The 18,382-nt window shown below is 37.6% G+C and overlaps 1 protein-coding gene across 5 annotated transcripts in view; it reads right to left on the reverse strand.

Moving 5' to 3' along the window:
- LOC725894 (protein rhomboid) overlaps positions 1–18,382 on the reverse strand; it is a 145,740-nt gene that overhangs the window by 106,754 nt on the left and 20,604 nt on the right. The gene's annotated exons all lie outside the window — the stretch shown is intronic.

Here is an 18,382-nt window from a genome sequence, read left to right on the forward strand (position 1 = left end):
AATGAAAATTTGATTTAGAAAGATGTAAGTAATAAAATATTTTTAACACAATTTAGAAAAGAACAGATTTAACATTCTGTATTAATGAGAACTTCTTCATTTTGGAATTATCATATTTAATTTTACAAATAAAATAAAACATTTGAAATTATTAAAACTAGTAAATTACTTATTCGCCAATAATTCCTTTTTTCCATAATTCCATCACGATTAAAAGAGTATTCACATACCTATGAAGTGTACTAATACAAAAAAACACGTGCTGTGGCAGAGCAAATATAGCTGGGGTCAAGTGGTGAAAACGAAGGGCGGGAATAGACGTGGAAAAGTAAGGAAAATAAACGAACGGGGGAAGAAAAAGGAGGACACAGAGAGGAATGAAGGATGCCTGCGGCCGCGTACGCTTTTTGCTTGCTGTCCTTTCGTCGAAAGGGAAAGTGCGGGGAGAAAGGAAGGGGGGGAGGGAGAAAAAGGGGAATCATCCCCTTTGTGTCCTGCGGGGATAAAGGACAGGCCGCCCGCTTTCAGCGATCGTTAAATTCACCTGTCGACCATAGAGAAAACCGTGTTTTCATTGAAATTATACATCTTGATCTTTTACAATATGATCTCTTGACGCGACACTGTCGAGGATTTTTTCTAAAAAAAAAGAAAAAAAGATTCAGAAATTAGTATCACAATAATACTTTAATTTTTTAATCATAAGATAAATGAAACATTTCTCGATTCGTGAAATTTTAAAACAGGAGAAATTTTATTTAGGAGAAAACTTTCATTAGGAAGCTTTTCATCGTAAATTGACACGATGAAACAATTTGTGTATAGAGAAAAATATAAAGATACGTGTTGATTTATATTATTACAATACCGTATTTTCTGAGTTAATACGTGTAATTATAATATTGGATTTCGTATAATAATCCATGTTGTTTTGCTTCTTATTATATGATTTGCTACTTTATATTCGAAATAAAATTGGTAGGTAATTGATAATAAGCAAACATTTTAACTTCGAAAATACACAGAATATATATATTTGAATAACTCGCGCGCGAATTAATGAGATATGCGCGTTAATGATACGCCGAACGAGAAGTCTCAAAACACGCGATGACTAAAATTTTCTAAAAAATGCACGAATCTATACATCTTGATATTCCACTATAATATTATTATTATGGAATAACTTAATAATTTAAAAATATCGAAAAGTTACATTTATAAACTAATTAGCAAATATTATTATAAATTATATATCACATATATAATTAATAATAAATCTTGTTTCACCATTGTAATTTAAAAATATAAATTCATTCTACACTAAAATTAAGATTTCTTTTTAATAGCTAGACTTCCTATTCCATTTTATTTTACAACAATCTAAATACATAAATTCAATATATACAAAACTCAATCCATTATCATTCTTTATCATATCAATCACTCCATTGAAGAATTCTTCGAATCTATTAATTCCTAATTTCCAATTAAAAAATTAAAATTTAGAAAAAGAACGTCTTCATACGATCTCACGTTCTTTTCGAATAAATCTCTCTATATAGACAACAAGTAACGCCAATTTTTTAACCCAACAAAACTAGGAACGGCATTATCGGATTCCAGGCTCCGATCTTGAAGCCTCTCCAAATGCGCAACATTCACATTCGAGTGTCGATTCCCATCCCGATCAACCAGCCTCGATTCAATCCACTGGCCCTTCCAGTTTTCATTTTTACCGCGCTTTTTACCCCTCTTTCACGGATCCCCAATCACTCGAACCTTCATTAATTTTCATCCCATGTTTTCAGATTCAAATGAGTTCTCGTCCCTAATCAATTCCTCGATTTCTTTTATTATCAATTATTATTATTATTATTTCTATTTAAATTTATCGCGTCACAGTGTAAACAAGTGTATTCTTTGATTTTACTTGTGAAATACACTATGAGTTTGAGAATAATACTCATCGAGGAAATAATTTCTTAATCAAAACAACTTGAATAAAATAGAGAGGAATGCTTCAGAATAGATTTATCCTACTCAACTTGATGTAACAATTCAAGAATGGGATTCAGAAGTATCATGGCATCTATTCTTTCTATATTCCCTCGGATGCAATGAAAATGAAACAACGCGTCACATTTCGTGTTAAACATTTATTTTGATCCAACAATTTCCCGCCCACCGAATTCCATCTGTTCCAACGTTCATTTATTTTTACCTTTCACGATAGATAAAGTGAAACCTCGCGAGTTGCGTCACAGGAAAGCGCCTGAAAACGTCGTTGAGACAGCATCGTATCGACGGGAGACAGACAGTGGAGAACAGCGGAAATCGGGGTCGAGCGACATCGAGAAAGGCATCGTCGATTAATTATTTAAGCCGGAGCATCGACGCCAATCCACCCAACCCCTTAATCCTCCCCCTCTCCCCCCAGTCTTTATCCGGGCTGACACTGCACCGACGTAACCCGCGATTCGTTTAATTAGGTTAATTTAATTAAATTTCATCCCACTCTAATTAGTTGCGCAACATCCTCGACCAACGGAGCAAAGGGACTCTCTCTTCTCTGCCCCCCTTTTCTCTGCCCGCCATTGTGTTCGTTGCGCCTCGTGTAACCAACTCCCTGCCCCTTCTGGCGGGGGGCAGAGACAAGGAAAGAGAGAGAGAGAAGGAGGGAGGAAAAAAGAAAGAAAAAAAGGGGGAAAGGAACAGCACGATGAGTACATGAGCCTCTACCGAAGGTGTATCGATCGATAATTATTGTATATCCAACCAGATATAAACGAATTTTTATAATTGATACTCTCAAATCCAATTTGGATTTTGTACAATTGGTAAAATAAATTAAATATCATCATATATATATAGAAAGAAACGAAACAATTTTTAAACTTATGGGATAATTTGCCTGAAGAAAAATAATCGTGAAAAATAAATGAGTTATTTATATTCGTATATTCCAAACTAATTATACTTCATGAGAAAGCAAATCATATCACAAGTATCGATACATCCAATCTTAAAATTTTTATTTATTGGCTACCTTTCACCGCGAGGGTGGTCTTAAAACCGACAAAACTTTTCCACCGTTCGATCCCAGAAGCGGGACCGGGTTGGATCGTAATTATCGAAAGCTTCGATTCCCTGGCCACTCCATTAAGGGAGGGGGAGGAAAGGGAATTTTATGCGACGGATCGTTCGCGGAATTTTTAAGAAGTCGTTCCACCCTTTATGTGCAACCCTCCCCCGACGCAGAGGGAGGCGGAGTGCACGGTGAATTTTACAGTTCAGTCAGGGGGGGAGGGAATGGAAGAGGGTTTCCGGCCCCAGTCTCGCCCCTCCCTCTGCGCCACGAGGAAAGGAAATTCGAGCTAATAAAAAGGCTACCTTACGGATCCTAATTCCCCCTCGCATACCGCGTAAATATGGCGGCCATCGTATTCTTAAATTTCGAGTAATATGGAACATTGTTTGAATTTCCAAGGCAGTGTCAAAGTACACGAAAATAATATGGCGCCCATCGTATTCTTAAATTTCGAGTAATATGGAATATTGTTTATCCATATTATTTAATTTTGAACAGAATTTCCAAGTGTACATGAAAATAATATGGCGGCCATCGTATTCTTAAATTTCTCCATCGAATAATATAGAATATTGTTTATCCATATTATTTAATTTTGAATTTCCAAGGCAGTGTCAAAGTACACGAAAATAATATGGCGGCCATCCTATTCTTAAATTTCTCCATCGAGTAATATGGAATATTGTTTGAATTTCCAAGGCAGTGTCAAAGTACACGAAAATAATATGGCGGCCATCGTATTCTTAAATTTCTCCATCGAATAATATGGAATATTGTTTATCCATATTATTTAATTTTGAACAGAATTTCCAAGGCAGTGTCAAAGTACACGAAAATAATATGGCAACCAAAGTATTCTTAAATTTCGAATAATATGAAATATTGTTCATCCATATTATTTAATTTTGAAGAAGAATTTCCAAGGCAGTGTCAAAGTATAAAATAATATGGCGGCCATCGTATTCTTAAATTTCTCCATCAAGTAATATAGAATATTGTTTATCCATATTATTTAATTTTGAAGAAGAATTTCCAGGGCAGTGTCAAAGTACACGAAAATAATATGGCGGCCATCGTATTCTTAAATTTCTCCATCGAATAATATAGAATATTGTTTATCCATATTATTTGATTTTGAAGAAGAATTTCCAAGACAGTATCAAAGTACACGAAAATAATATGGCGGCCATCGTATTCTTAAATTTCTCCATCGAGAAATGTGAAATATTGTTTATCCATATTATTTAATTTTGAATTTCCAAGGCAAAATGTGAAAATAAAACGTATAAAATTATGTTTAAATAAATAGAGAATTTTTTTCATCCATCTTCCAACATTAATAATTGTATACATTTCGAATATTGATTAATCCTCTTATCCAACGGAATGGTATACCAACTTCTTCTAAAATCAAAAGGGAATATACGTGTGTGGAGAGAATATCCAGGGTCGATTAAAAAGTCGGTGGCAGCCAGTGAAGCGTCCCTTTCATCGAGAACGATGACAAAAGGGTGGCAGAGAAGGTAAAGCGCGTCTGAGTGGTGGCTTGAAACCGGGGAATCCCGTTCCCCTTTCGGGATAACTAAGTCTTCTCCTCGTCTTTCAGACACCGCCACCCTTCCTGAATCCACGTCTCCTCCACTTCCGACATCGCGTGCCCTCCTCCCGCCATTTCGAGTAATCAGCCTATCCGAGCATCGACGTGAAATCGAGTCGAAAAATCTACTTCTCTCTCTTTTTTATTTTTTTCTCTTGCTTTTATAGCTTGTCTCTCCATTTTCTCCATATAATAAAATAATGCACGTACATGAGATGAATTTGACGAATTAGTTTTGAATATTAATCGAAGAAATTATTAAGAATGATTTTCCACTATACTTGATTATTTTCAGCAGTTTGCAATGATCAGTTTAAAATCAAATGCTGAACTTTGGGATGATTCTTGAACGAAAAAGGACGTCTGTAGTGGATGATTGTGCCTCTTGCAACAACAGAGTTAGTTTCCATTGTTAGTTTATGCGATGAACTGCGTGTTTCCTTTCCTTCCCTCGTTCTTTAATCCTTGGGTGAAAAGGCCGGCAAAGAAAGGGTTCGTTCTTCTCCATCCATCAACCCCTCCGCCATTTAAACGTTCAAATAATTAACGATAATAAGTAAAGCAAGAATAAATACAGGAGGAGTGGTGGTCGAGGCATTAAGGAGGCCCAGAGAGCCTCGAGGGCCTCCAATTTTTATTTCACCCCGCGAATAATTCATTATCCACCTTTTTCTCGGCAAGAATGGAGATTCGATGGATCATTATTTTCTCCTTTGTCCTGAATCGAAAGTCGTATCGATTGTCGCGATTTTCGAGAAATATATTAAAATATTATTCCTTCGTTTCTTGGAATAGATTTAAGATAAATTCCCTTCTTCTTTTTTTTTAAAGAGAATTTCATTATACGTTTTATTACACTTGCTTTATCTAACCGTGCACAGGAAATATATATTTACGAAATTACGATCACGATTACCTCGTTGAAAAATGATAAATAAAACAATTAATCGAAATAAAAGGAAGATACTGGGATCGGAATTCCGCGAATTAAATCTTCCCTGTTATAAATATGTTAAAAGCAAACTGTATCCTCTATAAACAACAACGTTATCGATCCATTGTTACATCGTTTACACACCGTCCTTGCTTCGGATGTAACATCCGTGTAAATCATCGTGTAATTGCTCCCACGATTCGTTCGTTTCGAATCGTTCGCAGGTGACGATTTTTTATTCCCGGTATTAACGATCGTAATTTTCAATTACTCGCGGGAAATTTGAACGCGAGTATAAGCGTATATTTGCATCGAGAAATTAACGGCGTGCTTCCATTTTGAAAAGTAAAATTTTTCTTCTCTCTCTGTCTCTGATGATTCAAAATCAAAGATGGAGGAAAATGATACGATTCGTAAGAATTTAACGCTCGAGTAAAGGAAAAAAAAGGAATTCTTCTCTCTAAAATCGAGCCTCGAACTTCTCCCCCTATTCCATTACCACCATTCATCTCGATCACCGATCGTTACAAACCTTTTAATCCTCATTCTCATGTTCGCGCGCCGTTAATTTCGCACGCAATTCTCGTCCATAAACCCGGCGTGCGCTGGACGCGAAAGGGTCGCTCGCATCCCCATTGGAAAACGCTTCCTCATTGATTCCTCCACCCCCTCGTGTCGTGTCGCAATGCGCACCACCCCTTCCTCTCCCGTTAATATTTAATCGTTAATTTTATTCGACACACGGTAAACACACGCGCGTGTTAAAAATAGAGAGAGGGGGTTGGAATAATAAGGGGATTGCGTCAGGATACGATGTTTCCTGTGATTCTTTTTTTTTTCCCCCTCCTCGATGAGCGAGATCGATGATTATACGCGAAATTTTGTTTTTCTTTTTTCTTTTTTTTTCATTTACCTCTTTTTTTCATTTACGCTCTCGAGGGAAATGGCGTTAATTTTTAACGACACCCTCGATGGGCATCCGTCACGGGCGAACGAGCCCCGTGGAAACGAAATTTCGTGGAAAAATCCACGCTACTTGGACAAGTTCGCTCGATACCTGACGTGGCTTCGAAAAAAAATGCGAACTTTTTTTCGTTCCAATACTTTTTCTTCTCCCCGTGATTGATAAATATTTATCCTTCCTCTTTTTATCGCGTAAATTGATTATTTTTTCACATACTTGATAGATTTTCGTTTTAAATTTTATTTTTAATTTAAATTTCACCATCTCCAGTTTTTAATTTTCCATAACTGTTTTCGATGGGGTTTCTCTTGGAGGGAAGAAGAGAAGAACATTAATCGAATTGCCTCTCCGCAAACGGAGAAAGTCAGTCGCGGGGCGAGGTTGGGGGTTGGTTGTTCGTGATTCGTGACCATGGCGCGGCAACTTGCAATTTTTCCTCCGTTCCCCTTCCTTCCGTTCCGCGATTCAAAGCGTGTGTTTGCATCATTAAGACCGGTGCGGATAACGACGTGTATCGCGTTCAGAACGAGTAAACCTACCCCTCCCTCTTTTAAAACGGTTGCCGGAAATTGCTCGTTATTAAAAGTTCCTCAACCTCTATTCTCCATCTTTTAATGCGGTCTCCAGGGAGGGGAAGGATGGATTCAGAAGGGAAGAATCCGTTTTTCGGTAAGATTCTTTCCATTCACTCCACTGTGATTAAAGCTACATTAAACTCGCGATTTATAAATAAATCTTTTACTTCTGATGCTTCCTTTCTTTAGAAATACGCATTATTTTTATCGCATTTAAACAAATAAAGATTGCAATATTTAATTGCAACTAATCGAATCGTATTCGAAAAAAAAATAATAATAATATTAATCCGCTCTTTCGGATAAAAAATAATAAATTTATTAATCTCTCTTTGAATTTATAATAAATATTAATTCATTTACCAAAGGAGTCTTGGAGGAGAAAATAAATTGAAAAATTACAAATAGATAGAAAAAAAAAAATGTATCGAAAAACAACAACGTCGAGATTCGAAAGACTTCGTTCCTCCAACGATCTAATAACATTCCCCTCGAATTCCCAACCGAAAGAAAAAGAAAAAGAAGAAGAAGAAGAAGAAAAGGAAAAGGAAAATAGTGGAACGAAAAAGAGAAAGAAAGAAAAGAAAATAAAATAAAAAGTAACGATTACACGATTCCCTCCACCCCTCCTCGTGGCAATTGTGCCTTGCGGAGGGGCGGAGCGCCGCTCGTATTTTCGCACGCAACAGGAAGAGGAGAGAATGAAACTGCTGAAGTCACCGGGTCCCCGCAAAAATGCTCGTTTCCGGGGTGGCGACTTATCGCCATTAGCCGACACTTGAACCGACGGTGCGCGCTTTTTCATCGGGCTTTGCAAACTCCTCCCGAGAAGGGGAGAGGGGATGGAGGGAGAGGGGTGGGTCGTCGCGAAAGGATTGCAAGCGCCGTTAATCCCGGAAAGAAGAAAAACGAGATTACGACGGTTTCTAAGGAAGTAAGAATTCCACCCCCTCGCGTATATTTTTTTATTCTTCGAGCAAAATTGCGGACAGAGGGTGGAAGCGATCGTTGTTCGTCGCGCTGAAGTTATTGTTGAGAAGGAAAATTAATTGAAATTCAAAGAGAGAAAGAAGGAAGGAAAGGCAATAATCGATGAGAATTCCAAGGCAAGTGGAAATTATACTTCGACGATTATACTTAATTAAATATTTTAAATATTTAATTATTATTCGATTATACTTAATTGATCGAGGAGAATATTCCATCGTGTTAAAAATTGAACGACTTCTACTAGTTCGAAATAACTTGTTGCTGAAAGCTTTTGTTAATTCACGTTTCTGTTTATTTATATCTCTCTCTCTATTGCTTGTCTCTCTCGATTCACGATCTTCGACGCGTGTTTATTTACATTTTATTTCGTGATACTTTCGAGAAGTTGCATAAGAAGGAGGATATTCTCTCGACGACAAAAAGTTAAGGAATGTTGATAATCGGTTGATAAGTTTCTAAGCTCAGCCGCTTGGAAGATAATTTTTCCCTTTGAAAACCGGGGAGATAGGGGAGAAAGGTCTTCTTCAATTACCGCGCAAGTGCACACGTCAGCGTGCCTTCCGGCTACCGCGCTCCATTACATACTCTTCTCTCTTTTACCCGAGAAATGTATATGATATCTTCTCTCCTCCTCCTTCTCCCTAAAAATATATATTTTTTTCGGAGGAGATTCGATCACGATTAAGACGGAATTCCGTTAAATGGTTCGTTTTTGAAAAGCAACATTTTTTACACGAGTTAACTCGTTGGGAGAAAAAAAAAGAAAGAAAGGAAGTTCAATGAAAATTTATGAAAAGCTCGGAACTCGTCTCTTTTTGTCTAAAATTTGCACGACGAACGCGTAACAAAGAAACGCGTGGATAGAGAAAATCGTTGCATTCAGGCAGAATTTTAGGGGATTGTTTGAGGAGGAATTTTTGATTCGAATAGTTTGTTGCCAGACGTTTTGGATAAATGTCTAAATAAGCATCGTATAATTTTAAATAAATCTTTTCGATTAATAAATTACATTAATTCTATATTCTAATGAATCAAAACGAGGAGGAATAAATTCTTTCGATCAAAAAAAGAAAAACTTTCTTGTTACCCGAGTAATTTTTGATTCTTGATTAGTTTGAAACGCGGATTTAAGAGCGAGCTAGTTGGTCGTTTGTGAAAATGGCGGGGGGTGCGGTGGAACCCTTGGGACGTGGAAAGTTATCAAGTGGCAAATACTGGTGGAAAGATGGAAAGTTGCTACTACGAACTCGAGAATGTTTCACGAGTAGAAACGATGCTTCTCCATGTTTCTCGGTATAATTAATTTCACTTCGAATTTCGGATAAGAAGAAATTACAAGGAAGAATTTCGAGCAATCTCAGACGATTCAATTAACCCTTTTGCAAAAAGAAAATCTTATCTTCCGATCTTTTTCTCTTTCGCGAAATTTTCCTAATCCCTCGAGAAAATTTTTATTCTATCCTAATACCATTTCGAAGATTAGAAATCTGGCTCTTAATTACCCCCCCACTGCTCTTCCCCCGCGTTATACGCGAGCCAAACTCCAAACAGCACAAATCTTCCAAGCTTAAATCCTCTAAACGCTTTATCAGCTTAACAATCACGCAATCATTAGCAGTGAGTAGAAATAAGGGAGCAAACCTGCGTCTAATGGCAACCTTAATTGCCTCCACGGTATATATATGTGTATATATATATATATAAAGACGGGTAGAGATCCTGCAGCAAAATCCTCTAAACGCTTTATCAGCTTAAAAATCAGCATAAACTGTAATATCCGCGTAGAAATAAGGGTGAATCTAACGATAACTCTAATTACCACCATCGTGCTCATGATCCATCAGCCAAACAATCCTTACGTAAAAAATCCTCTCGAAATTCCAAAATTCCCAAACATCTTATTATAATCACATAGTAAAGCTCCGTTATCCGTATTAAAAATCAAATCCAAATTATTAATTTCATAGTAATAACTCATACAACTAAAAATTAATGAATTCAAATACTGGAATCCTATTCTAATTAATACGATCCACTCTTGTATCATAAACATTCATAATTCGATGGACGAAAAATTCCTCCTCCTCTTACAAGATTGCAAACAAAATTTCTCTGTTTAAAAATCCTCCGTTACTCTCGAAATTCCAAAATTCCCAGACATCTTATTATAATCACAAACAAAACTCCATACTAAAAATTAAGTCCAAATTATTAATTTCATAGTAATAACTCGTACAGCTAAGAATTAACAAATTCAATTACTGGAATCCTATTCTAATTAATACGATCCACTCTTGTATCATTCATAATTCGATGGACGAAAAATTCCTCCTCCTCCTCTTACAAGATTGCAAACAAAATTTCTCTGTTTAAAAATCCTCCGCTACTCTCGAAATTCCAAAATTCCCAGACATCTTATTATAATCACATCGCAAAGCTTCCTATCCATACTAAAAATCAAATTCAAATTATTAATTTCATAGTACAACTAAAAACGAATTCAAATAAATGAAATTTCTATTCTAATTAATACGATCTACTCTTGTATCATCCGTAAACATTTGTAATTCGATGGACGAAAAATTCCTCCTCCTCCTCTTACAAGATTGCAAACAAAATTTCTCTGTTTAAAAATCCTCCGTTACTCTCGAAATTCTAAACTTCCCCGACATCTTATTATAATCACATCACAAAGCTCTATTATCCATACTAAAAATTAAATCCAAGTTATTAATTTCATAGTACAACTAAAAGTTAACGAATTCAAATAAATGAAATTTCTATTCTAATTAATACGATCCACTCTTGTATCATCCGTAAACATTCATAATTCGATGGACGAAAAATTCCTCCTCCTCCTCCTCTTACAAGATTGCAAACAAAATTTCTCTGTTTAATAACAGAGCGTTTATCAGGGAAGAAAAAGAGAAAACGTTCCAGCAACGGCAGAAATGGCGTGCAGCAACAGGGGTTGGAAAACGCAACTCTCTCTCCCTCCCCCTCTATTCCCAATAAAGCAACGTCGGTGGAACGGAGTAATTTTATACCCTTTCTCGTCGGGCGGCAGCATGAATACGCGCGTAAACGAAACGTGTCACGGTTTGCCGGCAGCTCGTTCACAATTGCCATTCGCAGCCGGGACGCAAATTTTATTTGTCAAATGTACAACACGTGAACGACGTGTCGCATGCCTGGCATAAACGTCACCCTCCCTCCCTCCTGGTATCGCTTACTTTTGCAAGCTTGCCACGCACCAACGGTTCGAGGAGAGGAAATTCAAGGGGGAAAATCGTGCGATTCCTCCTCCTCCTTTGAGAGAGAGAGAGAGAGAGAGAGAGGTACGTCGTTACGTCATTAGCGTCGTCAGCTCGTTCGCGTTTATAACGTTAGACCGCGCCATTTTTCCGCCCAACTCCTCCCTTCAGACGATCGTCAGGGGGTTTTAAAAGCGTTCCAACCGATGGTTCTTCCCTCCTTGGGAATTTCCCTTCTCCCCAACGAGGCGAAACTCTGATTTGCGGTAAAGATCGGGATGGATATCTCGTGTATCGTACACGTTGGATGCCTTAGGATATTAAGGGGTGGTATGCATCAGTGGAATAATTAATTGTGATTTTTTTACGCGTGTATGTAAATTTTTCTTGATGCTCCGGTCTTGGAATTTTCTCATTGTGAGGATAAATTTGTTGTAGCGTGGAAAAATGCTTTTTTTTCTCTCTCTCTGGAATATTATGATAATAAGTTTAATATTATATATTATGAAGATATACAGAATATTGATATGGTGACTTGTTATCAAGTTATGATATTATAAGTATTTAATTGAATATGAAGGAAGTGCAAGATTCATCGAAAGCTTTGAATTAATTGTATATAAAACCGATCTCGTAAAATCTATATCTCGTTTTCTAAAAAAATAACATCAAAATTATCTACTTTAAACCAGTTACAAAAATATATTATATATATATAATAGAGAGAGAGAGATTTCAATTTTTGAATATTAAAAAAAATTCAGATTAAATATCCAAAATGAAAATACTTATAGCGGATATTTTTCAAAAATACCTCTCCACGAACTCGCCAAACTCCAATTCCCCTCCCCCCGTCAGAAGCGACTTTACTTTTGATTACCGTCAATTATAAAACATCCTGGCAGCCTCCTCTTCAACCCTCCCCTCCGTTCGCCAATTCCATCGTCCATAAACGAGCCTCCAGAAAGGGGGAGGGAGGGAGATCACCTCTGACGTTGGTGAAGCGACCCACCACCACCACCACGCGCGCACAGCCATCTCATCTGCGGTTCGTGTCTCGGTAAAGAGAGGTAATCGTGGTAAATTTAGGGAAAATCCGAGGACGTGGAGCCCCGGCAGCATCGTCGATTCTCTCGTTACGTCATTAACGTCCTCCGACACAATGTGTCCCGAGTTCGTTACCGCGAGTGCGATCACTCGCGACACTCTCCTCTCCCTACGACCTCGTTACGCCGCTGCACTCCCATTAGAGGAAAATTGATAGTGACTATATCTCTCTCCCTCTGCCAATCTCCAGTTTAAGTTTTACTAACCTCCTCCTGGTATCCGCTCTCCTCTTTCCATCTTCGTGCCTCCTTTGTCCTCGTTTCGTTCCACTCTCTCTCGTTTGTCGAGGGAGGGAAAGAGAGAGAGAGATGGAAAGGTGTATGTACCAAAAAATGTGGACAACGATGGAAGGAAAAAATGTTAAGTGTTCGTTGAAGGAGATGTATCGTGGGATAAATGGAAAGTATAAAGATGGATTTTTTTGAAAATTAAAAAAGAAATTCGGTAAATGAAGTTATCTTGTTTCCTCTTGCTTTTGAAATTTCCTTAGCTTATTATAACCGTTTGTCGCTACGTATTTTCATTTTTGTCCCCCCTTTTCCTCCAGTTTTCCACTTTTTATTAAGCTTTCCTTTCTTCTTATTTAACGAAACTTGTCTACGTTTCGTCGTGCAATTTCTACTTTTTCTGTCCCTTCTTCAAGGAGGGATGGACGGAGTTTCTGTCTTTTTTTTTAACTACTTCATCTCGTGCAATCTTATTGCAGTCAAGCCTCTAATTTTCCTTCTGCTCTAAATTCTCCCCGCTATTGTCTTTCGATCTTTTTTTTTTCATTTTCTTTCTCCGGGTTCACAATTTACCGGCGCGAGTTACTTTATCCGTTTTACGGGTCTCTCTGTTCAATCCTCGTAAAAAACGAGGGTTTTTGTTTTTGTTTTTTTTTTTTTTTTACTCCATGGATGGATTCGATCCTTTTAGATCCCTTCGGATCATTGTCCCGAGAATCTCTCCGCGCTCTTTGTTTTCATTTCAACCTTTCCGGTTTTATGTCTTCGTTTTTTCTCCTCTCTTTTCACGAGTTTATTTCGTTTACTTGTTCTCTCTCTCTCTCTCTTCCATTTTTGGTCCTGGGTATTTTTATCTAATTGCAGAATAAGTGCGACGTTAATTGATATACAGGAAAATTTCAGAGAAACGAGGAAAAAGTCGTAATGTTATTAGAAATGTAAGAGTGAGCCGAGTCAAAAATATTAATTTTAATGCAAGCATCCAATATTCCACGATGAGATTCTTCCTTCGCAAAAAATTGAAATAAATCCTTCGTAATAATCTACCAAATTTTTCAATCCACTCAATTCTTCTTCCACGATTGCTCCCCGATAAAAGAATCTTCATTTCTCCCTAAATCTCCCCACAACTATTTCTTCTCAACTGTTCGCCAAGTTCCAAAGGGAAATTAACGAAACGAAGGAGCATCATTCGCCGTGAATTACGCGTCGAGTGACCCGATATATATACCCGGGATCGAAGGAAATGGACCCTCTTTCACCTCTGTCACGTGCTCCAGGAATTTCGACCGGGTCTCCTCCCTGATAAATCGTCGTGCGGATAATTTATGAGAGAGGAAGAGAGAGAGAGAGTTATCGACCCTCGTGCTGTTTACCTCCGTGCGTTTGCTAAATCTTTCGCGATCAATTGCCCCCCACTTTTTTTTCGTTGATCGTCGGTGAACTATCCTACTGTAATTTATTTCTCGTTTCTTTCCTTCCAAGTGGAGGAATTTTCGTACCATCGAACCTGATAACGTTTTAACGACGTCCTTTTTTTCTTTTACGACGACTAATCGTGTCGCTGATACTAGATCAGAGTGGATCGAGCGAATAAAAGGATTGCGAATGTTTGGATTGCTTTTCTTTTTAATTTTTGAAGAATCGACGTTCGACCGATAACGAAGGACACGTTGCCTCGATCGATAACGCAGTAAGAATATTCAAAGGGCAATATTAATTGAAAGGTTTATATGCTTGTTCTCTTTTTTTCCAAGCTTCCATTACGCGTAATCGATTCGAGACGCGCGAGGTTTCACGGTGGAAAATTAACGAGGGGCGGCGTATTAACGATAGAGACGATTATTGAAACTGAATTAAGTCGGGAGGGGGGAGGGAGGGTCGATTTAAGCAAGCCATTAGGGTTCGCCGTGTAACGTAAACCTCGAAGGAAAGAAGAACGTGGAATGGCACTCAAAGGGCTCGATCTCCTCCCTCTCTCGGTGAGGAGAAAATTCATGGATAAAGTTCCAATTTTCAAATTCACCGGCTGCTTTTACGGAGAGTGGATTAATTTTACTTTCATATCTGCAATTTTGATGTATAAAACGGCCTCGAGAGAGAAAAAGAGAGAGAGAGAGAGCCGTGCAGGTCAAGTAAAAGTGATTTAAATACAAGAAAACAGACGTAAAAAAGGGATATAAAACTTTGGTTAAAAGTTGCGTGAAAAAAGCTATTAAAACTTGTTAAATAATTGAAAATTGAATCGATTAATAGTCTATCCTACGATTAATTATTTTAAAAATACAATTACTTCATGTAGAAAAATAATCTACTATTAATTTAATTTATTATACATCCAACAACTTTACAACACGATTAATTACGATCTTTCGTAATGTAATTATTGGAAATCGGTGTCAATCTAGAGATTCTATAATCAACGATATTACCTGTTGACAATAAATCGAATGGACGAAAATTTCACCAACGAAATCATTTAATATTTACGACCGTTTATACGAAAAACTCGACCAACCTTCCCTTTGGATAATATCATATTCCGTGTTTCGTTTGTTACGAATGCTCCCCAAGGACAATGTAAAAATTGGGCAGCTATGATGCACGATAATTGAAATAACTGGTCCGCTTGTTCCGCTCCAAATGAACGCGAGTGCGGTTTCATTAAAACCAGCGAAATATACGGAATATCTAACGGGATACGTTATATACATATACATATATATATAACGTGTACGAGGAGCGAGAATTTTGTTTTAGAGATAATGCAACGAAATGTTATTAGAAGTGACTGTAAGTGATAACACGCGAGCGTGATAAATTATGAGCATAAATAAATATCAACCGTTATTTAAAGAAATTCCACTTGTTATTAACTTACGAATATTATTATCCCGAATAATTATCATCTAAGTTACTATTATTCTATCTTTAAAACTATCCAAACTTAACTTATACTCGATATAAATACATATTCGACCACTTTATTATCTTTTTAAGAGGAAAAAAAGAACCATCTCACGAAAACTCATTTTCGATTATTTCAAAACAATAAATTCCTCCACCATCGATCCAACCTAACCTAACCCTATATATATCAGATTCATAGACTCTGAATATACGTTTATCCACGAAAAAAAAAAAAAAACTACTCCTGGAACCGTGGAAAGGATTTGCATAATCCCACACAAACGTATTCCTCCCTCGCCGAGGGGGGTGTAAGCGACGTTAATTGTCATTCAAATTGCACGACCCGATCGAAAATGAAAAATACACTTCCTTTGTATCCGCATCCCTTATTCCCTTCCATCCATCCGTTCCAGGTACAATTGAAAATTTCCGCTCGAAACGGGACGATTTATCAAAGCCGCCCCGATAATTCGCCCCCTCCCCCTCCCTCGATAACGCGTAGCGCCGCGTTAATTGCCGTTTTAATTGCGCAAGCCGTCTCGAATCTTTTCGTGGCGGCCACGCTTTTTTTAAAGAAGCGACGGCGCACCCTCCTCCCCTCCCCATTGTCTCCGTCGTTTCCTCTCGAAAGTCTATTTAATCTCGCTCCACCGTTTAATCTCGGGAACGCGTAGTCGACCATCGTGATCATTGTGATACCTTTTCCCTCCTCTGTTGCCCGCCACGCCGGCTTTAATTACATTGATTATCATCGTAATGGGCAAGAATTCGCGACACCCGTTATTATTCCGTGAATCCATGCGTGCTTAAACCGTCAAAAAGAGACGCGTGGATTATATTCGAATTTTATATATTATATGGAAAGATCGGAGAGGGAGACAAATAATCGAAATTAAACGACGTTGAATTTTCTTTATCCTTTAAGAGATCACGAGCTCGGTTTTAATTCGAATTATTTAATCTCATATTTTATATACACGAAATTCTCCTGCAAGGGAGAAAAATTCCAGCGAAAAAAAATCGCATCCATCCTCGGCTCGCGTCCATTTCCCATCCCCGAAACGAAAAAAATCTAGGCGACCCGAGATACTCGGGGAAAAAAAAAAAAAAAAATCTACGTCCAATTAACCGCTCGTCGCCACCTCCAAAAATTCGTCGAAAGCGTCGACACCCTGTATCCGATAGCCGTATAAATCCAGGCGTCGCGACACGGCCGTGTCGCAAAGTCGAGCACGGTGAAACGAACACGGCTCCCCCCTCTTTCCCCTCGAAAAACGAAGGATACGAAGGAAAATGTGTAGCGAAAAAAAAGAACGAAAAAGAGGAGCGAGAGAAAGAATGGGAAAAGTTGGGACGATTAATTAATACTTTCTCCCTCTCCTTTCTTTCTTACCCCCTCCATCAAGGGGATGGAAGACGTAGAAGACGTTTCTTTCTTACTTTGTTTATTTGTCCAAATTTTCCAAATTTGTAGACGAATAAAAATCGAGAGGATAGGAAATTGCTTGAATGAATTTATATGACGAGTTTTCGAGATTCACCAGCCCCTTATTCTTATTCTATCTTTTTCGTGGTTTTGGGAGATTCCTTTAGCAAAAATTACCTCGTATCCCTTGATGGACGAGAGGGGGATGTATTTTATTCAATGACTATGGGTCAGAGTAGTTGGAGGAAGAGATTTCGAAGGGAATGAATTTACTTTTCTTTTTTTTCTTTTAGGAAGATTAGAAGAAGTCGAATAAAACATGTTGTTGGAAACGTGATTTGGAAGATACAATTTATATAAAATATATGTATATATAATATATATATAAAATATATAATATATATAATATATAAATATATAATAATATATAAAAAAAAATATAAATATAATAAATATATAATATATAATATATGTATATATAAAATATATGTATATATTTATGTATATAAAAGAAAAAGGAATTGCCAATTTCAAAAATTAGTAATTAATTGCTTCGTTTCTTCATCCTCTTTCCAACATTCTCTTTAAAGATTCAATCGAATTACTTGCACGCGATGTGAAATATATATATTATTCCCATTCCCGTTATTAATTCCATCAAAATTTATGCATAAAACATTTATATTAATATTTAAAATAAGAATAGAATCTTTCTCCCCTAACGCGATAATCGTTTCAGAAGCAAGGCAAACATGGTAGCATCGCGATAACAATTGCTTCATCAATTTTCTAATTTGGTACGACTCCAACGACTAACTAACGGCAAAGGAGGGGGGAGAGAGGGGGCGTCGAAGAGGACGAGAGACAAACGTTAACGAGGCTTGCAATAATCCAACGAGACGAGAACAGAAGTTAAACTTGTTCGAGTCCCTCTCTCTCTCTCTCCCTCTCTCTCTTTCTCTCTTGGTCCCCCGGGCCATCGAGGCGGCCTCTCTCAAAATCATTTGGTTAACGAATCGCGTGCCTCCACCCATTCCATCGAAACGCCCCCCATTTACGTGTTCTTCGACGACCACCAGGGTGAGGAAGAATCTCCGCTCGTCTCGAATCGATTCTTGAAAAAAAAAAAAAAATATATATATATAGTCTCGACCTTCGACCCAACTTTCCCCAACTTCGACGCCAAACTTCCACCAACTCCTCCTCTTCGAGAGCGAGGCTGAACATTGAATGTTCTCTAACAAGTTCCCTGCTCTTTTTTAATTTCACCTACGGGTTTCGAACGTATATAGTCTCCTTCTTCTTCT

Source organism: Apis mellifera, linkage group LG3, assembly GCF_003254395.2.
Source record: "Apis mellifera strain DH4 linkage group LG3, Amel_HAv3.1, whole genome shotgun sequence".
NCBI lineage: Eukaryota > Metazoa > Arthropoda > Insecta > Hymenoptera > Apidae > Apis > Apis mellifera.